Here is a 26867-nt window from a genome sequence, read left to right as displayed (position 1 = left end):
ATGTTGCTATGGCCTGTGTCAAAGAAATTACTGCCTGTGTTCTTTTTCAGGAGTTTTATGGTTTTAGGTTTCACATTTAGGTCTCTAACCAATTTTGAATTTATTTTTGTGTATGGTGTATGAAAGTGGTCCAGTTTCATTCTTTTGCATGTGGCTATCCAGTTTGTCCAACACTATTAATCTGAGACTGTATTTTTCCCATTGTATATTCTTGCCTCCTATGTCATAAGTTAATTGACTGTAAAAACATGGGTTTATTTCTAGGCTCTCTTTTTTGTATATGTGAGTTTAAGAATTAGCTTGCTAACTACTGAGATTATGATCAGGATTGCACTGCATCTACAGATCAATTTGGGAACAACTGGTATCTTAACAACACTGAGTAGTTTACTCATGAATGTGATGTATCTCTCTCTCCAACTACTTAACGTGTTCTTTAATTTGTCTCAGCATAGTGTTACTGTTTTCAGTGTGCAGGTCTTTCCCATCTTTTGTTAGGTTTTTCCCTAAGTATTTCATTTTCTGATGCTATTTATTGGAATATTTTACTCAAATTTCTGATTTTTCCTTGCTAGTATATAGGAATATAATAGAATGTTCTATATTGATCTTATATCTACAAGCTTTCTTTTTCTTTTTCAAGATTTTATTTGAGAGGCTGAGGGAGCAAGAGAATATGAGCAGGGGAAGGAGCAGAGGGACAGGGGGAGGCAAATTCTCTGATGAGCAGGAAGCCCAAGGTGGTGCTGGGTCCTGGGACTCCAACACCATGACTTGAGCCAAAGGCACATACCTAACCAACTGAGCCACCCAGGCACCCCAGATCTTACAAACTTTCTAAATTTATTAGTCCTAGCAGCTTTTCTTTTTGTTTGGAATCTATCTGTTTTTCTAGAGTTTCTCATGTTGTCTGTGAATATTGATAGTCTTCCTTCTTCCTTTTTAATCCGCTTTTATTCATTCATTCATGCAACGCATTCATTCACTGATTTCTGTTCTTACTGCACTCTTTAGAACCTCCTGTAAAATGTGTAATGGAGAATGAATAGACACCCTTGATGTTTTCCTAATTTTATTCCTATAGATTATTTTTAAAAGCACTTTTTAAAGTAGAAAGAAGGAAAATATAAGAAGCAGGTTAAAACTATTCAAGTGAAGAGTTAAGAGGGAAAAAAAGACTAGGGCAAGGGAAGAACTAGCAGCTGGAGGCTGGATTTAAGTAGATTTTGTGGGCAGAACAGGCACTGTTCCAGTCTTGGGAGAATCTGATGGAGGTAAACAGCACTTGTAATCTCCATAGCTAGACATCAGTGCAGGCAAGCTGGAAGACGGATGACCACAACCTGACAGCCCTAGTGATCAGGGATTTGTTCCTCCCATGCACTCTGCATCATAATGGTGGAAACCACATTTTAATACTCATGGTAATGATTTATTTATCAGTCAGTGAGATTGAAAATATACCTCAAATGCTATATCTACTTCATTACAATCTCTAGGTTGTGAGGACCTGACCCAACTTATGGACATTACTATTAAGTAAAAACACATCTTTTTAAAGTGACCCAGAAGAAAGCAAACTTACCCAAGCTTCCAAGGCAACACGAACTTATTTCTTAGTCAACAAAGCTTGATTATTGATTAGTTTTCCCCAGTGTTTTGTATGATAGTACCCCATGAAAAACAAGTTGAGTTTAAAGTAATTCTGCTTGGAACTGAATAATAACTTCTCAAAATAGAGGCAAAGCTTCATGTGCATTGCTGGGATTTTGTTGTATACATCTGTTTATATTATGATATGTGAATTCAGTCATCAGTTTATATACACATATTCAAGTGAGCCTGGGAACAAAAAGAGCACTCAACCAGGAGCCAGGAGCTTTGTATTCTAAGTTCATCAGACTGTTAAAAAAATACATGGAACAAATACAGAGAGGCACACTTGTGCAGTGGGAAAGAACACTGGAGTCTTTCAAGTTAAGAGAGAGATGATGACTCTAAGAAGGGGTCACAGCTATACGGAAGAGTCACAGAAGTGAGATCTGAGAGCTAGAGCAGGGCCAAGGAACCTGGGCTCTATAGAAGGGGAGACCTAGGTTTTCACCCTGGTCCTAGCACTTCCTTGCTGGGCTCAATTACATTCTTCAATTCTCTTGCATTTTCTTCTCATTCTTTAAGTTGGGGTTACAGTAGAGTCTGCTACACTGGGGTTTTATGTGGCTTAAGTGATGCCATGAACATGTACTCTTCATAAATATTCCTGGCTTATAAAAGTATAGTCCGATAACATTATGACTGGGATGATTTCATTCATTCCACAAATATTTATTGAGCCCCCACTTATGTGCCACCACTGTTTTATGCAGTTAGGATACATTAGTGATCAAAACAGAGGGAAAAAAACCCTCTGCCTTCATGGTGCTTCCAGTCTGCTGGGGGTGATAGACAGTGAACATAACAAAGAAGTAAATGGTACAGGGTGGTTACAAATGTGAAGAGCAAAGAGATAAAGCAAGTAAGGTATTATGGGGCTTGGGAGTGGTGGAGTGGCTGTTATCATAATAAATGGGATGGTCAAGGCAAACCTCATTGAGAAGGTCACATCTGAGAAAAGATCCAGCGGGAGAAGTGTAGGGGAGTCAGCTGTGTAGGGAGAGCATTTTAGGCAGAGGGAACAGCAGGGTGAGACCCTAAGATGGTGGCATGTCTGGAGTGTTTAAAGAGCAGGGATTCTGGGGGGAGGGAGAGGCCTGTAAAGGATGAGGTTATGGGCCAGGCTATTAGAGCTCCGGGGGCCTGCTGAGGATGCAGGTTTTTACTCTGAGTGAAATAGGAAGCCATTGGAAAGTCTGGCAGAGAGGAGTAACCTGATCTAATTTATGTTTGAAAGGCTCCTCCACCTATAAATTGAGAATAGAATAACAGGGGTGCCAGTGAGAAGACTAGTGCAGTAAAACAGGGGAGGTGGTGCTCACGCAGATGCACGGTAGTAACAGGAGAAGTGATGAGTAGTACTTTGAAGACAGAAGCAGGAGGATATCTGGAAGAACTGGAAGAGAAAGTGAAGAATCAGTATGACATCGAGGTTTTCAGCCTGAGTAAGGGGAAGGCTGAACCTGCCATCAGTGAGACAGAACACAGACTTTAGGGCCAGATCAGGAGTTCAACTTGAGGCATGTTACACTGGAGACATCTACTAGCCATGAGTATCCATTTTTGTGATGCTCAAATGAAATAAAGTATATAATTTGGACAATCTATATAAGAAAGAGACAGATGGGGTAGGTTGTTTGGAGAGAATTTGCTTGCAGGGAATTTACCTTCAGGCCAGAGAATGTGAGGTCACTATTTTAATTTTGTTGTCTATTAACCTGCTTTCTCTTTTTTTTTTTTAATTTTGTTTGTTTGTTTGTTTATTTGACAGACAGAGATCACAAGTAGGCAGAGAGGCAGGCAGAGAGAGAGGGAAGCAGGCTCCCTGCTGAGCAGAGAGCCCGATGCGGGACTCGATCCCAGGACTCTGGGATCATGACCTGAGCCGAAGGCAGCGGCTTAACCCACTGAGCCACCCAGGCGTCCCATCTATCTTTTGTCACTGTTTATACTTAAAAGCATTTAAAATTATATGAAGGACTCCCAAATTTTCTAATTGACCTGTCACATTTCATCTAAAATGTGTATTCCAACCTTATTTCCAAATATGAAAGATGCAAGAGTGAAGTTTGGTTGTCATCTGGCTGGTGATAGTGGAAATCCTGGACCGCTTGACAGCTTACCCCTGCCCCCAAATTCAGCCATTACTACAAATACCATCACATAATTGTCTTACACCTAGACTGAGCCAGGCACAACGTAAAAACACCATTTCCTTTCTTTAAACACTTCTTATGTCTCCTCTTACCATACCCCCTTCAATATGCTGTGTTGGGTCTATTGTGGGACAGGGTCTCACTGAGTCATCCATGGAGAGGCCTACTATGTGCCATGTTCTAGAAACATACTACCGGTGCTCATCAAGAAGGAAGCACTGCAAAGCACGTTAGATGAGGCAAACCTATTGTATCAGCCACACAGGTTATCTGAAAAAGTGACCAGTCGCCTGGAGTTTCCTGACTGCTACTGAGGACTTCCCACCTGGGCAAGAAGAAATAGTACAGTGATCTTTATGGTGCTTTCCCACAGAAGTGCTGATAACAAACTGCCATTGAGCCTTGTTCTCTTGGAGACGGCAGATGTTTGTGTTTGTGATTCATATTATCAAGAATCAAGGAGATACCTTTCTACCCCTCATGCCCTTTTCCTATAAACCGTTCTTCTGAAGGGAAGATGGAAGGCTCTGGGGAGCTGCCCAGGGGAGCTATAATGCCACTGCTTTATTTCTCCTCCACTATGCACTTGTTTAAATATACCAAATCACCTTAAAACTCAATTTCTGACTGACTTGTAGCTTACCAAAAAAAAAAAAAAAAAAAAAGGTTTTTGATGTTGTTCATAAGATACATGGACTGAAGAAAATGATAAAAGTCCTAATGAAGTTTATCCTGAGATTCAAAAGAATGAGGAAATATGATTCCTAGCTGAAAAGCCAAACTGTTCTTTTGAAATCTAGTTAGGGGTGGAGGAAAACATCGATACTTTGCTTCAGTGCCTTAGTACTTAGAAGAGATATATTGGGCTCTATAATTTAACTGCCAAATTCAACATTCATATCCATCTGGACATTTTTAAAAGGATCCTTGAGCCAGTGAGAATTGGCAGTTGGCTGTATAATCACACCTGCATATGGCACAGGAGGTTTTTAATGGGCAACAGTCAGAGCAAGAAAGTACTGCAGGATAAGCATTCATTGAGAACCCACGTTTAAACATGTTTGCACATGTGAGTAATTATATTTTAGAGCTCTCAGTTAACAAGACTTTGTTCTTTCTTCCCTACAAATCAAATTAGTTGGGGACGTAGTTCATTTTGAAATTGTTTGGAAAATGTTTTGGTGTTCTAAATTTCCTTTGTACTAAACTTTTGCAAAGTTAAAAGGCAAGCCACAAACCTCCATAACCAGTGAAACCAAAATGCATAAAACCAACAACAGATTAAACATGATAAACACACACTAAATAAGAAGGAGAGTGTAAATAAAGCTTGTGTCTCTAAGTATGTCAACCTCCCATGTGGGATTTAGGTTCAACTCACTGTAGATGGAGATAATTACGTATCTGCAAAACATGGTTTCACAAAGATCATGTTTGTCTTGGTCCACTTTAGGCTGCCAGGTCTCTCTTTCCATCTCCCTTGTAAATGCAAGTCTAGCTGCAATAGCCCAGCAACATCTGGGAGTGAAGCTGATGTATTCTGGGGGCTACTCTTTGAGATGATTGTCAAAGAGAGATCAAATGTAATGGGGAAGGAAGTCCCTTATTTGGAGATCCCAAGTAGGAAACTGTCATGACCCACTTACTCTGGTACACAGTGCCCAGTCTGGCAAAGGCAATGAGATAATCTAAAACAAACAAACAAACAAACAAAAACCCACTTGAGATGGTCTTATTACAGACAGCCTACTAACCCTAGTTACTCTGCTTCTTTAGAATAAAAACTGTGTGAAAATCCCATAAAGAATGGTCATTCATCCCTATGTAGGAGATTCTATCCTAAACAGCTTTTGGGGAATGGTTTACTAACTTCCAAACACCAATCTAGAAGGAAACACCTAAGAACACTTGGAAAATTCTAAATTATATTTAAGATACAGGGTGTGGGCCTATAGGCAACTTTTTTCTTATATGTGTAGGGAGTCTGTGACCGCTTTGGCCGTGCTGGGCATTTCCTCTTCCACACCCTCCCCTTCTCCTGCTTTCTATCTTCCCATCTGTCTCTTGGCTGGACCATCAGTTTCTGACACCAAAAGAAATTATAACCCTTTGTGTGTAGAAAATACTCTTGAAAAATCAGAGATGCCTAATATAAAAAAAGTAGTCATCACAAATATCATTTGAAAATAAAATTGTGTTGCTTACTCAACTTGGTCCTCTCTTGGGTAGATACAAAGCAGATCTATGATTTTATAGAACAAGACTCATGTTTGCTTTTGACTCCTGAAATAAGTGGAAAAAGCCATTTCCTATCTTTCAGCCATCAGGAAAGGAATCACTCTTGCCTTTCCAAATGGGAAGGACTTTTCAGACTTGGATGGGGCAAGTGTCAGTACACCAAGACTGTATATTTATCACAAATATGACCTGAACACTCAAGCCTGGGAGGGATGCATACTGTGGGAAGGGTGGGGATAACATTTAGAAAGAGAGCTATTCCTAATGAGGATCATAAGTTTGGGCCCCACAGTAGTTTTCTTATGACTAATTTTTGTTTCTGATGGACAAAAATCCAATTTTTAAATGAAAAGCAAAGGGCTCACATTACACAAAACATAGCTCAATTCAGGCACTATCAATGACAAATTCTGACCTTATTGAGATGGATCAGTGAGAATTCACTAGCAGATAATGAAACCACTCAAGCTGTTTTAAGTGGTAAAGGATTTAAAAGGAATTAAATGCTTACAAAATGGGTAGAAGGGCTCTAAGCTGACTTTTGCTTAGATGATTTATAGAATAATACTGAAAAAGTTGGTCAGCAGGACAACTATTCCACATCGTCACCAGATGCCTAGGGAGCTTCTGTTCCCACTGCAGGCTCTAGAACTCCTGCATTTCCACTCAGTTCAATGCCAGTAAAATGGATCCCCTACCTCCTGATGTCTGGGAAAGTAGGGGTGAACAGTGGGGACCATTAACTGCTTCCACAGGAAAACCATAACTGCATAGTAACACAGAGTCAGACTATTTCATGAATGCCTTTTGAATCATGCCCAGATATTAATTACTTGGCAGAAGTTAGATCATCTGAAAACCTAAAATACTTGGGAGAAATAGAATATTTAGTTTTCCAGTCTCTAGCATGACATAAGGCCATGGTTCTCATACTTTGCTGCAGATGAGAACTATGTGGGAAAGCTTTAAGAATCCAAACACCCAGACTACATGTCACAGCAAGTCAATTTAAATCTCTGGGGCTTTTTTTTTTTTTTTTTTGGTGATTCCGATGCACAGCCTGCGTTGAACAAAACACAAGGCATGGCTTCTCAAACTTCCCTGGACATACAAATATTCTGGGTACTTTGTAAAAAGGGGAGAATCTGCTTCAGTTAGTCAGAGTTGGGGTCCAATATTCGGCATTTTCACAAGTATTCTGGGGATCTAATACTTCTGCCCAAGACGCTGTGAGAAGCAGAGTGGTACTACAGCAGCCCTTAAATGTTAGTGTGCGTTGGAATCACCAGAGAGTTTGTTAGAACACACATGGCCAGGAGTTTACAATTCAGTACGTCTGAAACGGGGCCAGAGATTCTGAATTCCTACCAAGTTCTTGGGTGATGATACTGAAGCTGCTGTTCAGGAGACCACAGTACTATGGATACCACTAAGGGAGCCGATCACACCATCTGTAACAGATGGCCACCACGTGGAGTTTCTAATGAATTCAAAGGGATTATATTCCATTTAGATCCAACTGATCGAGAGGGACTCAGAGGAGAAAGTGAAATGCAATTACTTACACCAAATCGAGCTACCTTTATCTGTCTTCCTTCCATACATGGAATTCTCGGTGAGGTATCTGGAACGACCTCACAGGAACATGCTACCTGGATGGCAGACATGAGGACAAGAAAAGAGAGAATATTCATTTTATAGATCTCAGTAAACAGATGGGGCTGTGTATCTCCACATTTCCTCTTTGGAGGATCAGAGGAAAATATCTAAATGTTAGACATAGGGCAGAAGTAAACAATCAACAGCTCACGTAGTTCCCATGGAAGAGATCACAAGTGACATCCAGCTTACTGCTAGTTCACTAGACACAAATCAAATGCGGGGAGGGGTGGGGTGTCTTTACTGTGATGCAGTCTGGGGGTTAAATTTTATCTCTGGAGGGAGTGCCTCATCAACCAACAGCTTTTAAAAACAGCCTTATTATAAGCTAAGACAATAATAATCTTCAAACAATGTGTTTGTAACTTACCATATCAGATAGAATTTTACTTAAAATCATGGTTTGGGTCCATTACTTATACTTTATTAGGATATCTCCCACCTCCCCGTATTCACTCCTTCTAACCCACATTCACAGGGTACTTGTGAACTTGAAAATGGAGGTTAAATATCTCACTCATCGTTACCACATGAGACAAATGAACCTGAAAATATCATGACTTCCATTTATTGAGGAATGAAGATAATTAGGCACCTGGACTTAAATGAAATGTAACCACCTCCATTAAAAGAGGAGGAAAGAACTCCATAAGAGAAGTTGACTAGTAGTTTCTGACTTTTTCTTGAGTTTCAACTCAAAATGAATTATAATATTGAGCACTTGCCCCCACTGGTCCAAAGCATTTTCTAAAACAGTAGTAGAGAATCTGTCAAAATTACTGAGATACATAGTATATTGCTAAGCCTTAGGAATGCAAAGAAACATGTGACAGTGAGCTGCTTTTACTCATTTTTACACTCCTGACATTGAACGAGAGGGTTTTCTTTTTCTCTCACAGCAACCAATTCTCTGATTGTCCAGACACCAACTGGGCATCCAACAATTCAATTAAATCCTGACACTAACTACCCAGAGCTAGCACAGACCCCACGTGTTAAGGGCTTAGTCCCAGCAGACTAGTCCCAAAAGACTAGTCTTGCACCAGCCATGCATCCCAGGACTTCCATATTTCAGACCAGTTATAAATTGGGATTTTCCACAACTTTTTCCCTCAGGTTCACTAATTTGTTACTATGGTTTACAGAACTCAGGAACATACTATGCTTGCATTTACCAGTTTTTTATAAAGGGTACAACTCAGGAAGAGCCAAGTGGAAGATATTTATGGGGCAAGGCATGGAGGAGCGTGCACAAAGCTTCTATGCCCTCTTCACATGTGCTGTCCTCCCACGTGTTAATGTGCTGACCAACTGTGAAGCTCCTCAAATCTCATCAGTTAGGGGTTTTTGAAAAGCTCCCCTTAGGTAGGCATGATTCAATCATTGGCCACTGGTGACTAACTTAATCTATAGCTCCTCAGAACAAAAGATGTTCCCATCACCCTTATCACTTAGGGAATTAAAAGGGCTTTGGGGACTCTGTGTCAGAAACTGGCGACAAAGGTCAAATACCTTATCAAATACATCATAAAGGTGTAGAGACCCTGAAAGTCTTGCAACAAGCTGTGGAGGTAGGACATGGGACAAAATATAACTAGCAATACAACAAAGCACCATCTTTGAGTATTGCAGACTCAAAGCATTACAAGCATTTAGAAAAAAGAGGGTTCAATTACCAAGGGCAAAATCAGCTTGTACCAACCCAAACTCCACAGTGGCTGTGGAGGTTCCTGCACTAACGCTGTGTCAGGAAAGGCACAGCCGCACAAAAAGAAAACCCCTGCAGCCAGTTTAGTTTGGTTTGATTTGGCTTGATCTGGGGACCAGTGGGGGAAAAGGAGAGAGTGAATTTAGGAATGGAAGGTGCGGGGCGGGGGTGCTTAAGAAATAGTAGATGATTGACATTGGGGATACTGGCTTGCCTTCCTACTCACAGTGAAGACTCGCCTATAAGCCCCTAGACAAACCCTAACCTACAATTTGGCACCAATATGGAGATAACACAGAAGTAATAGTGCTGGGGAAGGAAGCAGGAGGAAAAATGATGCAAGAGCATTTCAGCACACCACACTCTGTGTGGGATGTGAGGGGGCCCAAGAAATCTTTGGTTCCCCATGAGGAGATGCTGACATTCTGAGAGAAACCATAGAATGGCAAAGGTTCAGGGAAAGATGGAAGATGCCTCTGTGGGCAGGAAACCCACAATGGCTCCAAGACCATGAGTGTTAAAAGAACACTTCAAAAAACCAAAGGGGCCAGTCATACCTCAGCAGGAACCCACCCAATGGGTAGACCAGCCTGGCCACTCCTGCTGCAGAGACCAGCAAAAATCCAAACGTCACAGCAAAGGTTTTATTAGGGCAGAAAATTTCAAGAAGGTCAGAGAAGAATACAGGAGTCTTCTATTATTCTAAGAGAAAATACAGTTGGGTGTTTGGATACAGGATTCATCCAAATAAAAGTAAAAACTGAAGTCATACTAACAAAAGAAATCTCAGAGGAGTAGGATAATAGGAGCCACTCATATGAGAAGAAGCCCCATGGCTGTTAAAGATGGAGAGATGACCATCATATGTTTTCACTCCATTTTGCTGTAGAAAGGGACACTCAAAGGCAGAGACAGCATTTTGTGATTCATAAAAGATGTTGATGAAAGAGATTTCTAATGCTACCCAAAACCTGTTGCCAATTCACTATTCACACATCAGATGCTGAGAGTTGTTATTGACACCATGTGGCAAGAAAATTCCGTTGAAAAAATTCTGAATTTTGTCACTGTATCATCCATTAACAATTATTAAAGAGAGACAGCAGAGAGGCTTCAGATGGAGATACATGTGCGCACTGCAAACAAGGAAGAAGAGAGCTTTATGAAAAAGTGAGTCGTCAACAAGGCTGAATCCAGTGAAGCCTGAAGTCGAAGCTAAGGCCTTATAAGGGACAGAGGTAAAAGAATCCAGAATTTAAAAAAAAAATGAGGTGGGGAGGGGGGAAGAACAGAGGAAGGAAGGTGTTTCTAGTCCAAGGAGAAATTTTCCAATAAAAAAGAAAGATTTCAAAGGTCTTAGAGAAGTTTTTGAATCATCCATCATTTACTGTATTTTGTTTTTTGTGGATTCCCACTAAGTTGGGAAAATCTGCTCCCTATTTATGACAAAGAGGAAAGAAGGAATTGTAGGAGAAATGATGAAGGATTTAAGAGAAAGAGGGGTGGGCACAGAGCAGTGGAGCCCTGGGAGAGAAGGAAGGGCTCAGGAGGTGGGGAGGGATGCAGGGGTTCATCTCTAAAACAGCAGAAGTGGGCAGCACGAGGAAGTCCCGACCAAAAACTGTGGACAGGGTAACGAGGCGGTCATTGCTCAGAGCATGGTTTCTCAACCTTAGCACTGTGAGCATGTTGGGCTAGATGATTCTTTGCTGTGGCACGGCTGGCCTGTGCAGGGTGTTCAGCAGCATCCCTGACCCCTGCCTGTTGGATGCCTGTAGCAGGTATGACAATCACAAAGCCTCCAGACATTACCAAATGTCTTCTGAGGAAGACAGGCAACACCACCCTCGGTGGACAACCACCGGGTTAGAGAGACCAGGTGGTAGCACCAAGGTGAGGAAGCTGCTGCATGTCCCAGAGGCCTCAAACCTCCAAGAGGTGAGTCCACACAGGAGAAAGAGGAATGCGTGTGTGCAGGACACTGGTATAAATACTGGGACCTGGGTTACGGGGATGGAGAAGGGGTTAAGTCCCATTAGAAAACCCTCGCTTCGCTCCCGCTTCAGCTGTCTCAAAGCAGCAAGGTCACATGAACTGGTTAGAAAAATTCACTACCTTCCTAGAGAGGAGGTCATAAATCTCACAAAATCCCCATCACGGTTACATATGCTGTGGTAGGTGAGCTTTAAGGTCTTGTAAAATCACAGTCTATTTGTTAGGTTCAAAAGCCTTGTGGGAAGTTTATAGTGAATTACTGCAGCTGCTGACTTTTAAAACTGCGCCTGAAAAGGCTACAGGGGTACACCATGCCACACGGTGGGTCTACATAATCTCTTTAATACGCCAGGGCCACTGTGTCGGATGTCACAGAATGGGGGGTGTGGTTGCCAGGCCCAGGGGCCAAGTGTGCTAAGTCTCCATGTTCCCAAGGAAGTTCTGTGGGATAGAGATGGGAAGACATAAACAAACTGCAGATTCTAGAAACCCTGGCTTCTGAATTACACTGGTAAGAATAATAAGTTTGCCACTGGCAAGTGTAAGCTCCTTGCTTTGTGCCAAGGAGCAGTCTCCCTCAAACCATCCTTATCTCTAGGCCCCACTGCCACAGGATTGGTAGCAGTGAGTAATGGGTGCAGTTTTTCTCCCCATAGTAGGTGCCTTCAGGAGCAAAGCTACAGATACTTTTCCCTGCCTCAGTGACACATAGAATAGGTTTAAGAATCTTATCCTGGCCGTGGACATAGCCATCTATGCTATTATCTAGTTAGAAATACACTTAGACATTGATCGTCAAGCCAACGACATAAGATGGGGAACATGTCCTGAGAAAGTGGAGTGGAATCGCCACTCTCTTGGTGATTCTGGTCAAAGGAAGTTTGCTGTCTACTTCTATGGAAGAAAACACCTCCAAGAAATGAAACAGAGCTCTGGGAAAAAACTGTCTCTTCCTTTTACCAAGCTTCTCTGAACTGTTGCTTAGAAAGAGACTTTGTATTTCTAGAATTGTCATCTCATTATCCCTCTCACAATATGAAAATAACCTCTTCTGAAGATATGAGGATGAGCGGTGTAGGGAACGTATCACTGGAGGAACTCATTCTCTGAGTCGTTCATTTGACCTCTACCAACCAAGCACCTGGCGGCATGTCCTGCTCAGTGGATAAATAAGGAATGTTCCAACCATCCTGGATGGTGGCAGGAAGGTGTGGTGCTGACCATCACTTTACTTTGAAAAGGTGTTTGTCCCTAGGCTTCTTTTATCTATAAAACAGAGGGCAAGTCCTCGCCATCTTAAAGCCTATTCTACCTTAAAGCCCCAAATGATGAGTCAGCCTGTAGCAGTGCCAAGTTTGGCCTATGCTATGAGCTGAACTGTATCCTGATCTCCCAACGTGCCCTCCCCACGCTCCCACCTCCCTATCCCCCACTGTCCTACCCCCCCCCCGCCTCATTCCCTGCCACAGTATCCAAACATTTGTGCTTTAGTCTTAATTTTTAGTACACCAGAATGTGACTATATTTGGAAATGTTATTTACAGAAGTGATTGTGTTAAAATGAAGATGTTAGGGGGTTGCCTGGGTGGTTCAGTGGATTAAGCCTCTGCCTTCAGCTCAGGTCATGACTTCAGGTTCCTGGGATTGAGCCCTGCATCAGGCTCTCTGCTTAGCGGGGAGCCTGTTTCCCCCCTCCCATCACCTGCCTCTCTGACTACTTGGAATCTTGGTCATATAAATAAATAAAATCTCAAAAAAAAAAAAAAGATGAAGATGTTAGGGTAGACTCTAATCCAATATGACTGGTGTCCTTATAAAAAGAAGAGTTGGGGGGGGGTACCTGGGTTCAGTCGTTAAGTGTCTGCCTTCAACTCAGGTCATGATCCTAGGGTCCTGGGATCTAGCCCCGCATCGGGCTCCCTGCTCAGCGGGAAGCCTGCTTCTCCCTCTCCCACTTCCGCTCCTTGTGTTCCCTCTCTCAGTATGTCTCTCTCTGTCAAATAAATAAATAAAATCTTTATAAAAGAAGAAGAAGAAGAAGAGTTGGGGGACACAGATGAATACAGACAGAAGACCATGTGAAACCTGGAGAAGACAGCCATCCGTAAGCCAGGGAGAAGAGCCTCAGAAGGAACCAGTCCCACCCATATCTTTGTCTCTCATACTTCTAACCTCCACAACTATGGGAAAATACATTTCTATTGCTTAAGCCACTGGGTCTGTGGTATTTTGTAATGACAGCCCCAGCAAACTAACACAGTCTATATTAAGATCACTCAGAAACACTTACTTGAAGATACACAGGCTTGGTCCTAACCTGACAAACTGAATGAGATTGTCCAGGTATTTGGGCCCTGGCTAGATAAAAAACTTGAGAGTGGCCTAGTGATACATATGATGTCACTGAAGTAGAGATCCACTGGTCTACAGAATTAGTGAAGCATCAGTCTGCTCACCCTATTGATATCCTTCCTCTTTGCAGATGCATTACTTACTCTCATGGACATGATAAGTGAACCATCACCTCCTATCAGCTCTGTGGGAAATCCAGAGATCAAGAGGCCAGCCTTCTAGGGATGTCCCCTGTCACAGGTCTTTCAACCTCTTCATGTCTCAGTAGGTTTCCTTCTGAACAAGGCAGAAAAACAGTCCACTGTCTGCTTCATAGGGATATTTTGAAATTTAATTACAAAATGCTTGTTAGAACTTTCCAGGAGGCTTTTTGATGAAACAAATTCCCTGACTACAAAGTATTGTTTATTATGGAGCACAGCCTAGAGGCACTGCAGTCTCCAACAAAGCCTAACTCCTTTTTTTATGCAAATTAAGCACCACTTTAATCTACCTAGCAAATAACTGTGCTCTGAGAGGTTGAGTCAGGGGCTCTGTGGGTATCCTTGCTACTTCCAATTCCTCTCTACTTTTCACCTCAGCTGTGTTAGTGTGTTCCTAGTCAAAAAATCCTACAGGTATAATCTCACATTAATGACCTTCTTGACACTTGTGTGTTACTATTCTGGTGGGGTAAGACTGTGTCGTCTTAAACATTAGTGTGACTGAACCAATTGACGTCACCGTTGTACCCACTGTCATCTCCTTGGCATAGAGCCCTGAGGGAATGTACCTAGAGGCTTGACTGTGTGGATCTGAAAGGTGGTAGAGAAAGTTACCAAGAAATCACAATTATCTGAAAGTGCTGAGTCATTTAGAAGCTACAAGGAGAGGACCAGACAGAGAGGTAGTAGGAAGCTGGAAAGCAACTGGTGGCAATTCAGCCAAAGGACCTCCTTCTCCTTGAAATCATTTGCATTTCACATTCAAGGTCTTAAAAGAGAGAAGGTAAGCAACAGAGATAGGATTAAAGCAGAACTTTCCAACAGATGTGTAGACAATGGCTTACAGGTGTACAGAAATGCCTAGATACCAGATTTTCTTCAGCCAGTAGAACTGGCCTAGGAGCACAAATCCCCAGGCTTGTCGCCTCCGACAGCTGGAAGCCTAATCAGGGGCTACAAATTCCCTCCAGTTTAAACAATGTGTAAAAAATATCATTTTTTCACATGTTCCATGATGAAAAAATTTAGGCACAAATAGGCTAATGACCTTCCATAGCTTCCTCTGTTTTTACTGCTTCCTCTCTCACCCTTCAGGTTAATCTCCTGCAGGATCCACCTGGATGTTGTGGGAAATGCTTTGCCTTGGTTCAAATACTTCCAAAAATTCCCATTATTCTCAGGATAAATCTCCTAATATGGCCAAAAAAAACCTTCATGACACTCCTCTCTAGTGATACATATGATGTCAGGTGTTTGCAATGTTTAGATAAACTATCTGTATATGTTTGCACACATATGTCACCATTTCCCACTTCATTCAAACTGACTTGTTTTCAGTTCTTCCAACATGTCATGATCATCTCAGTTTCAGGTTTTTACACATGATACTCCCTCTCTCTGGAACACTACTGCACACATCCAACACACACACAAACACACACACAAAGGGGAAAATCCTACTTGTTACAAGGGAAACAATCCTACCTGTTTTGTTCACCATTAGCATCCAATGCCTACTACATTGTTGCACATACACCAGTCCTTCTGGGATGAGTAGACAGACAAATGAATGAGTTTCTTTCATACTGGAGAGTCAATAGTTTAGTTCCTTTTAACTTTTCTTAGTTTGAGTTTGCTTTAATTCTACATCAACACTGAAAATAAAATAACTTTCTCCTCAATAAATCTCTTCAGTCATCTCTGGCCATATTATATAGATAATAACTTGAATAAAAGCAAGTTCTGTTAGCAAATAAGAAGGTTGGGAAATGAATGTTGGTAAGAAACCACTAGTGTGTTTTATAGTATTCAAGAGAAGGAATGGAGATAAAGGGAGGAAATCATGAAGGAAGGATTACAAGTCAAAAATACTGCATTCCTGTGGAGAGTCAAGATGATGGAGAAGTAGCAGGCTGAGACAACATCAGGTAGCAGGAGATCAGCTAGATAGTTTATCTAAACATTGCAAACACCTACAAATCCAACGTGAGATCAAAGAGAAGAAGAACAGCAATTCTAGAAACAGAAAATCAACCACTTTCTGAAAGGTAGGACAGATGGAGAAGAAGAGGGGGGAGGGGCTGGCTCCCAGCAACCGGCAGAGCAACGGAGCACTAAATCAGGACTTTTAAAACTCTGTTCCACTGAGGGACATTGCTCCAGAGGCAAAAAAACGGGGTGAAGCCCACGCGGGGTCAACGTGGCCACAGGTCCCGCAGGGTCACAGAAGGATCGGGGGTGTCTGAGTGTCACAGAGCTTGCACGTATTAGAATGGGGAAGCTGGCTACAGAGACAGAGCCGAGGAGTGAGCTCTCAGCTCAGGGTTACCTTGAACTGGTCGCAGGCTCAGTGAGCTCGGAGCGCAGCCAGAGGCCAGAGAGACGGGAGTGATTGGGTGCTATTCTCTGAGGGCTCACTGAGGAGTGGGGCCCTGAGCTCTCGGCTCCTCCGGGCCAGAGACTGGGAGGCTGCCATTTTCATTCTCGTCCTCTAGAAATCTACGGAAAGCGTTCAGGGAACAAAAGCTCCCGAAAGCAAACCTGAGCAGATTACTCAACCTGGTCCCTGGTAAGGGCAGTGCAATTCCGCCTGGGGCAAAGACACTTGAGAATCACTACACCAGGCCCCTTCCCCAGAAGATCAACAAGAAATCCAGCCAAGACCAAGTTCACCTACCAAGGAGTGCAGGTTCAATACCAAGGAGAGCACAGGAATTCCAGAGGAAGAGAAAGCAAAACAAGCAACTCATGGCTTTCTCCCCATGATTCTTTAGTCTTGCAGGTAATTTAATTTTTTTTTCAATTTTTTTTCTTCTGCTAATTTTTTTTTAACTTTTACCCTTTTCTTTTTTAACGTTTTTTAACTAGTTTATCTAAGATATATATATATTTTTTTCTTTTATATATTCTTTCTTTATTTGTTTTCTTTTTTTACTTGTTTCTTTTTTTTTCTGAACCCCTTTTTATCCCCTTTCTCCACCCCCACATGATTTGGGGTCTCTTCTGATTTAGTTAAAGTGTATTTTCCTGGGGTCTTTGCCACCCTTTTAGTATTTTACTTGCTCCTTCATATACTCTTATCTGGACAAAATGACAAGGCGGAAAAATTCACCACAAAAAAAAAAAGAACAAGAGGCAGTACCGAAGGCTAGGGACCTAATCAATACAGACATCGGTAATATGTCAGATCTAGAGTTCAGAATGACAATTCTCAAGGTTCTAGCCAGGCTCGAAAAAGGCATGGAAGATATTAGAGAAACCCTCTCGGGAGAGATAAAAGCCCTTCTGGAGAAATAAAAGAACTAAAATCTAACCAAGTTGAAATCAAAAAAGCTATTAATGAGGTACAATAAAAAATGGAGGCTCTCACTGCTAGGATAAATGAGGCAGAAGAAAGAATTAGCGATATAGAAGACCAAATGACAGAGAATAAAGAAGCTGAGCAAAAGAGGGACAAAAAGCTACTGGACCATGAGGGGAGAATTCAAGAGATAGGTGAAACAATATTAGAATAATTGGGATTCCAGAAGAAGAAGAAAGAGAGAGGGGAGAAGAAGGTATACTGGAGACAATTATTGGGGAGAATTTCCCCAATATGGCAAAGGAAACGAGCATCAAAATTCAGGAGGTTCAGAGAACGCCCCTCAAAATCAATAAGAATAGGCCCACACCCCATCACCTAATAGTAAAATTTACAAGTCTCAGTGACAAAGAGAAAATCCCGAAAGCAGCTCGGGAAAAGAAGTCTATAACCTACAATGGTAAAAATATTAGATTGGCAGCTGACTTATCCACAGATACCTGGCAGGCCAGAAAGAGCTGGCATGATATTTTCAGAGCACTAAACGAGAAAAACATGCAGCCAAGAATACTATATCCAGCTAGGCTATCATTGAAAATAGAAGGAGAGATTAAAAGCTTCCAGGACAAACAACAACTGAAAGAATTTGCAAACACCAAACCACCTCTACAGGAAATATTGAAAGGGGTCCTCTAAGCAAAGAGAGAGCCTACAAGTGGTAGATCAGAAAGGAATAGAGACAATATACATATACAGTAACAGTCACCTTACAGGCAATACTAAATTCATCTCTCTCCATAGTTACCCTGAATGTTAATGGGCTAAATGCCCCAATTAAAAGACACAGGGTATCAGAATGGATAAAAAACCAAAACCCATCTATACGTTGCCTACAAGAAGCCCATTTCAGACCTGAAGACACCTCCAGATTTAAAGTGAGGGGGTGGAAAACAATTTACTATGCTAATGGACATCAGAAGAAAGCAGGGGCGGCAATCCTTATATCAGATCAATTAGATTTTAAGCCAAAGACTGTAATAAGAGATGAGGAAGGACACTATATCATACTCAAAGGGTCTGTCCAACAAGAAGATCTAACAATTTTAAATATCTATGCCCACACTGGACCAGATGGACATCACAGATATACTCACAACATTCTATCCCAAAGCAACAGAATACACATTCTTCTCCAGTGCACATGGAACATTCTCCAGAATAGATCACATCCTGGGTCCTAAATCAGGTCTCAACTGGTATCAAAAGATTGGGATCATTCCCTGCATATTTTCAGACCACAGTGCTCTGAAGGTAAACTCAACCACAAGAGGAAGTATGGAAAGAACCCAAATACATGGAGACTAAACAGCATCCTTCTAAAGAATGAATGGGTCAACCAGGAAATTAAAGAAGAATTGAAAAAATTCATGAAAACAAATGATAATGAAAACACAATGGTTCAAAATCTGTGAGACACAGCAAAGGCAGTCCTGAGAGGAAAATATATAGCAGTACAAGCCTTTCTCAAGAAACAAGAAAGGTCTCAAGTACACAACCTAACGCTACACCTAAAGGAGCTAGAGAAAGAACAAGAAAGAAACCCTAAACCCAGCAGGATAAATCATAAAGATCAGAGCAGAAATCAATGAAATAGAAACCAAAAAAACAAGAGAACAAATCAATGAAACAAGGAGCTGTTCTTTGAAAGAATTAATAAGATTGATAAACCCCTGGCCAGACTTATCAAAAAGAAAAGAGAAAGGACCCAAATAAATAAAATCATGAATGAAAGAGGAGAGATCACAACTAACACCAAAGAAATACAAACAATTATAAGAACATACTATGAGTAACTCTATGCCAACATATTTGACAATCTGGAAGAAATGGATGCTTTTCTAGAGACATATAAACTACCACAACTTAACCGGGAAGAAATAGAAACCCAGCAGGAGAAGAGAAATAATAAACATCAGAGCAGAAATCAATGAAATAGAATTAGAAAAAAAACAAAAAAACAAAAACCAGTAGAACAAATCAATCAAACTAGGAGCTGGTTCTTTGAAAGAATTAATAAGATTAATAAACCCCTGGCCAGACTTATCAAAATAGAAATGACCCAAATTAATAAAATCATGAATGAAAGAGGAGAGATCACAACCCAAACCAAAGAAAGACAAAAAATTATAAGAACATATTATTAACAGCTATATGCCAGCAAACTTGACAATTTGGAAGAAATAGATGCATTCCTAGAGACATACAAACTACCAAAACTGAACCAGGAAGAAACAGAAAACCTGAACAGACCCATAACCAGTAAGGAGATTGAAAGAGTCATCAAAATCTCCCAACAAACAAGAACCCAGGGCCAGAGGGCTTCCTAGGGGAATTGTACCAAACATTTAAAGAGGAATTAATACCTATTCTCCTGAAACTGTTCCCCCAAAAAAAAGAAATGGAAGGAAAACTTCCAAACTCATTTTATGAGGCCACCATTGCCTTGATCCCAAAACCAGACAAAGACCCCACCAAAAAGGAGAATTACAGACCAATATCCTTGATGAACAATGATGCAAAAATTCTCACCAAAATGCTAGCCAATAGGATCCAACAGTACATTAAAAGTATTAACCACGACCAAGTGGGATTCATTCCAGGGCTGCAAGGTTGGTTCAACATCCACAAATCACTGTGATAAAATACATTAATAAAAGAAAGAACAAGAACCATATGATACTCCCAATAGATGCAGAAAAGCATTTGACAAAGTACAGCATCCTTTCTTAATCAAAACTCTTCACAGTGTAGGGATAGAGGGTACATACTTCAATATCATCAAAGCCATGTATGGAAAACCCACAGCAAATATCATTCTCAATGGAGAAAAACTGAGAGCTTTTTACTAAGGTCAGGAACACAGCAGGGATGTCCACTACCACCACTGATATTCAACACAATACTAGAAGTCCTAGCCTCAGTAATCAGACAATAAAAAGAAATAAAAGACATCTGAATCAGCAAAGAAGTCAAACTCTCACTCTTTGCAGATAATACAATACTTTAAGTGGAAAACCCAAAAGAGTCCACCCCAAAACTACTAGAACTGAAACAGGAATTCAGTAAAGTGTCCATATATAAAATCAATGCACAGAAATCAATTTCATTTCTATACACCAACAGCAAGACAGAGGAAAGAGAAATTACAGAGTCAATCCTCTGTACAACAGTACCCCAAACCATAAGATACTTAGGAATAAACCTAACCAAAGAGGCAAAGAATCTGTACTCAGAAAACTATAAAGTACCCATGAAAGATATTGAGGAAGACACAAAGAAATGGAAAAACATTCCATGCTCATGGATTGGAAAAACAAATATTGTGAAAATGTCTATGCTACATAAAGTAATCTATACATTTAATGTAATCCCTATCAAAATACCATCATTTTTTTTTCCAAAGAAATGGAATAAATAATCCTAAAATTTATATGGAAGCAGAAAAGACCCTGAATGGCCAGAGGAATGTTGAAAAAGAAAGCCAAAGTTGGTGGCATCACAATTCTAGACTTCAAGCTCTATTACAAAGCTGTCATCATTAAGAAAGTATGGTACTGGCACAAAAACAGACACATACATCAATGGAACAGAATAGAGAGCCCAGAAATAGACCCTCAACTCTATGGTCAACTAATCTTTGACAGAGCAGGAAAGAATGTCCAATGGAAAAAAGACAATTTCTTCAACAAATGGTGTTGGGAAAATTGGACAGCCACATCCAGAAGAATGAAACTGGACCATTTCCTTACACCACACACAAAAATAGACTCAAAATGGATGAAAGACCTCAATGTGAGATAGGAGTCCATCAATATCATTGAGGAGAACACAGGCAGCAACGTCTTTGATCCCAGCCACTGCAACTTCTTTCTAGAAACATCGCCAAAGGTAAGAGAAGCAAGGGTAAAAATGAACTACTGGGATTTCACCAAGATCAAAATCTTTTGCACAGCAAAGGATACGGTAAACAAAACCAAAAGACAACTGAAAGAATGGGAGAAGATATTTGCAAATGACATGTCAGACAAAGGGCTAGTATCCAAGATCTATAAAGAACTTCTCAAACTCAACACCCAAAGAACAAATAATCCAATCAAGAAATGGGCAGAAGACATGAACAGACATTTCTGCAAAGAAGACATTCAGATGGCCAACAGACACATGAAAAAGTGCTCCACATCACTCGGCATCAGGGAAATGCAAATCAAAACCACAATGAGATATTACCTCACACCAGTTAGAATGGGTAAAATTAACAAGTCAGGAAATGACAAATGCTGGTGAGGATGTAGAGAAAGAGGAACTCTCCTACACTGTTGGTGGGAATGCAAGCTGGTGCAACCACTCTGGAAAACAGCATGGAAGTTCCTCAAAATGTTGAAAATAGAACTACCCTATGACCCAGCAATTGTACTACTGGGTATTTACCCTAAAGATACAAATGTAGTGAACTGAAGGGGCACATGCAATGTCCACAATAGCAGCAATGTCCACAATAGCCAAACTATGGAAAGAACCTAGATGTCCATCAACAGATGAATGGATCAAGAAGATGTGGTACATATACACAATGGAATATTATGCAGCCATCAAAAGAAATGAAATCTTGCCATTTGCGATGATGTGGATGGAACTAGAGGGTATCATGCTTAGTGAAATAAGTTATTCGGCGAAAGACAACTATCATATGATCTCCCTGATATGAGGAAGTGGAGATGCAACATGGGGGGGGGTTAAGGGGGTAGGAGAAGAATAAATGAAACAAGATGGGATTGGGAGGGAGACAAACCATAAGTGAGTCTTAATCTCACAAAACAAACTGAGGGTTGCTGGGGGGAGGGGTGTTGGGAGAGAGTGATGGGGTTATGGACTTTGGGGAGGGTATGTGCTATGGTGAGTGCTGTGAAGTGTGTAAACCTGGTGATTCAGAGACCTGTACCCCTGGGGATAAAAATACATTATATGTTTATAAAAAATTAAAAATTAAAAAACAATAACCACAAAGAAAATAATAAAACTAAACATAAAAAAAGGGAGGAAAAAAAAATACTGCATTCCTGTTATACAATGGGCATGATACTAAGAAATAGGGACAAGGTGGTGTATAAGACAAATGGTCTCTCTCTCCAGATACCTTGGACCTGAGATGGGAATCCATACACTCAGAGAAGTAGTTTTATTTTGACAAGGATATTAAGAAGAGAAATAGAGTCGTCATGGACAAGTACAATGAGTCCATTTAACTTAATCCAGTGAATAAACCAACACTTCGTTGAGGATGGGACCTCTATGCTAAAATGTGAAAAACAGCTGGGGCTTGTACAAACAAAGTGTGAAGAAAAAGAGTGTTCTAGGTTGTATGCCAAAGGACCAGCTTCCAGAGTAAGAATGACAGTTCCAAAGGCTGACAGGATATCCACGTGACTGGAAGGTGGAAAGTGAGGGATGTGCTCTGAATGAAGTGAGTGTGGAGGCACAGGCGGTCCATGGCACACAGAGCCTTGCAGACCATGCTATGACTTGGGCCTTATTCCAAGGGCAAGTGAAAACAAGGACTTTATACTGAGGAGGGACATGAGCAGATGTATTTTATTTAAAAAATCACCTTGCCCGCAGTGTGGAGAATGTTGGAGAAGGACATGTAGGAATGCAGGACTCTATGCGGAAGGCCTCTATGAACCATCAGATGCTGGTGCCTAACTAAGGTGGCAGTAGTGGGACTAAAGGACAGTGTGTGGACTGAAGAGACCCTTAGTACCCAGAAGCAACAGAGCTTCATGATTCAACAAGTGAGTGGAGGGGAGTAAAAGAGAAGAAGAGGAGGGAGACTCTGAAGCTTCTTGCCAGAAAAAAAAAAAACAAGTAAATGTGCTGCTGTTTGCTACAGTAGGGAAAAACTGGGGAATCTGGCAGGTTTGAGGCGTGAGTAAAGAGCTCAGTACTCCATACTTGGGTGTGAGATAACTAAGACACATCCATATGGAGAGTCCTAGTATTTGCCACAGCAGTGGTTCTCAAACTGGTTACAAAGCCAGCAGTTTTACCCGGGAATTTGTTATAAATGCACATTTTCAGACCCCACCCCAGATGAACTGAAGTTGGAACACTGGGGGTGGGGTCCCTGCTCCAGAGCTCAGTGTTCTTCTACTGAAAACTCACTATCACACACTGCTTTTCATACGGAGTAGGATGCAATGAGATGTCATGGAAATAACACATGGAATTCAGAAGCTAAGGGTTCAGGTCACAAGGCCTTCCTTTAAGAAGGCTTCCGGGTTCTGAGGCACTCCCAAATTGGAAACCCACTGCACTATAGCCAGTCTATGACGAATAGAAATAAGAAAGGGGTGAAAGCAAGAAAGAAAGAATGACAAAGAACATGTCAGACTTACACTACTCTGGGTAGGAAATTACTCTACTTTCTCCGACTTTGTTTACCGAGCTAGACTGATTATTTTAATTTAACACCTCTCTCTGACCTGTTTTGCATCTCAGTGATGGTTCTCTCTTTCAAGGAGCCTCCTTTCCTCCAATTTCTCTTCTGCTAATTTCAGGTGGCTACCAGAGACATCTTAATAAAATACAACTATGATCATAACTGCCCTCAGGTTAACAAGCTTCAGAGGCCACAGGTCCCCACTCAACAAATCCCAAGCTCTTTGGCTGGCACTCAAGGCTGTCAGCACTCCAGACCTGGTGGGACTACTCATCCACCTGTCTTTACACTTACTCATACACTGTGCTCCAAGCCAACTGAGATGGCCATCATTCCCAGAACATGGTTGGCACTTGCCTGCTCTTAAGATATTCCTTTTGTTCTTTCTCCTCCATCTATACACTAACTTAACCTGTTGAAATTCTACCTATAGCCCAGAAGTCTTCAGTGACAGTCTCAGGCAGTGATACGCTAAGACTGGCTTAAATGCATCTTTTTCCAACTGAACTTTCTGGCACTTCAGTCTGGTTGCTTGAAGTAGGCCTTGATGGGAATATTTACAACACAGAAATTGGCAAACATTACAAATCAGGTTTTCCTCACCTAGAGATGCACTTACTAAATATTTACTAGTACACCACTGCCAATAAGAGAGGAGCCTGTCTTCCTATTACCCTCTATAGCAAAGACAGACAAAATACTGGATTTGAACTGTTTTTATACATACCGTGTCAGTGGCACATGGCTACACCCATTCATTTCACACCAAAATGGGAGTAGTTCCAATCAATACTCTATGGCATACAAAGTCTAAAATACTATCTGGACTTTTACAAAAAGTTTCCCAACTCCATTACCTAGGACAATATTTATATTTACTACCTATCACACACTGTTTTTTATGAATACTAGAGAACAGCAAGATGTCATGGAAATAGAACTTAAAATTTGAAGATGTTGTTCAAAACTATCTACTGGCTTGCTATCTTCATCAATGTACCTAACCTTGCTGGATTTGAGTTTCCTCATCTAAAAAAGGATGGCTTACCTGAGAGTGATGTTTTAAAAATCAAACATATATGAAAACACTTGTAAATTATGAAGCATTATGCAAATGAGATCTAATAAAATTGTAATTTATGTATAGATCTTCTTCCCCTGCTAGAATCTCTCAGGACAGGTTCCACACCTCCTTTGTGTTCACCTCCCTCACGGCTAGCATCTTCCACATAGGCAGTATTCCCTATGTTACTGTGGAATGAAGCCTGAATGGCAGAGATTCACTTTTTCAAGGTCTAACGGCTAATCTGGTTTCTCAACCATGACCCCAAGATTAGCCTAACAACAACAACAACAAAAAAAAAACTGAGAAGAGATCCTATGGCCTTCTTGTTTCCCTGACTGCCCCATTCTCTACCTTGTCCAAGCTGCTGCTGTTCTTTCTATCTGAACTTCATTTCCTCTGGGATCCACCCTGTACCCATTAAGTGCAGATGTCAACTGTGTGCACTGATTAAAAAAAAAAAGGTCAACAGTGTTTTGAAGAGTCTCAACTCCTTGGGATATAAACATGAGATGGCTTTATTATTTTTTTTTAATAGCAGTACATCAAAGTTGCTTTGTTGAGTCTCTTTGCCCACCTTTTGTGATTCCTGTAAGGCTTTTTCCAGATTTTATTGTTTTCCTATCATTTTCAGCATTAGCCTGTCAGTTTCCTCTGAATCTATTATTTTGTTTCGTAATCATTTTCCATACCCAGAGCAGTATTAGCAGGTAGTCGGTGATTAATGAATATTTATGCAACAAAGGAATGGTTCCTGGTATTTAATATTCAGTCCTCTCTTAAAACTTACTTGTTAATATTCTTCCACCCTGCTAGCCGTGGCCAGGCCTGTCTGGGGGAAGAAGAATGTGCTATGCTGTTCGTATACTTTTTCTCCCTCTCCCAGGCTCTTTCCCTTAGGTGTAAGGCAAGGAGAAGAAAAAAGAGAGGTGGTCTTCATCACTGCTTTGGGAAGGCTGAAGTCTTCCCAAGGTGGGTTCCTGCAGGCTCCCTTTCCAGGACTGATCAATCCCAGCATCTTCTCATGGCCTCCATCCAAAGAGTGCTACCTGTCTCTTAAGCTCAGCACATGTGTTCCTCAAAGAAACAGCTAGGGTCTCCTCAGTGCATGGCTTCTGGTAAGAAGATTCAGCAGTGACTTCACCTTTCCCATCACCCCCTCCTTAAGCTACCTCCTTGGTGGTCCACCAGTGACTTCACCCTTCCCATCACCCCCTCCTTAAGCTACCTCCTTGGAGGTCCACAACCCCCTGGTAATCCACTCCTGCCTTTCAGGCTGCTTTCTTTGGGGGGACACTAGCACACTGCCTTTTGTTGGTGCACTCGATCTGAAAACAGTTCACACATTCTCACTATATTGAGTGGCTGGAAGACGGTCTTCTTGGTCTTTACTTCTTCTCTTGGCCCCATAGTCACTCTCCAGTTGTCGTCACTTCTGTTAGGAAGCTGCCTAACAGGGTATTGAAATGGCAGCACTCCCAGTGGAACTGGTGAGTCTCCAGTGACCGTCCTGCACTGGCTTCAGGGAAGCCGAAGCTCCCACCTTACTATCACAGTGTGAACAGAAAAGGGAGTTTCTCTCCAAGAATCCCAACCTTCCTAAATGTGATCACCTGGTCTTCTTGCCCTAATGACCAGGGAGGGAGGGAAGAGCAGCTGTATTAATAGAGCTGATTTTGGGGCCCCTTGATAAGTCTTTTAAACTGGGAGGACAGCTGTCAAGGCTGGCAGCCTTCCAGACTATGGAAACCAGCCTTCCAGACTATGGAAACTGTCTTCTTGGTATCTGTGATACCAGCATAGCCATCAGGAGGAATTAGAAAGGCTGACTGGGAAAGAAGCTACACCTGAACGATTTGCAGAAACATGGGGGCCAAGAGGCTTCAACATCTGAAGGCCTCACAGCAAGTCTTCCATTGTAGTAGTTCCCAAAGGCAGCCACTTAAGAATCTTAATCTCTAATTAACAGAAGACTGCTTTCTTTTTAACCTAGTATCCCAATCTTTATTGGGAAATAAATTTGGTTTTGCATTACAAAAAAAA

General features: G+C 41.3%; 1 long non-coding RNA gene across 1 annotated transcript in view; it reads right to left on the bottom strand.

Annotated features, from left to right (window-relative positions):
- Positions 1-7612: 7612 nt before the first annotated feature.
- LOC132027934 (uncharacterized) overlaps positions 7613-26867 on the bottom strand; it is a 286130-nt gene continuing 266875 nt past the window's right edge. Inside the window, exon 4 of the long non-coding RNA XR_009407258.1 lies at positions 7613-7699. This is a non-coding gene — a long non-coding RNA (uncharacterized LOC132027934). The remainder of the gene's footprint in view (positions 7700-26867) is intronic.

Source organism: Mustela nigripes, chromosome 12 (genome assembly GCF_022355385.1).
Source record: "Mustela nigripes isolate SB6536 chromosome 12, MUSNIG.SB6536, whole genome shotgun sequence".
NCBI classification, from domain to species: Eukaryota; Metazoa; Chordata; class Mammalia; order Carnivora; family Mustelidae; genus Mustela; species Mustela nigripes.
Note: the sequence above shows the minus strand (reverse complement) of the source record. Positions and strands in the feature narration are given on the sequence as shown.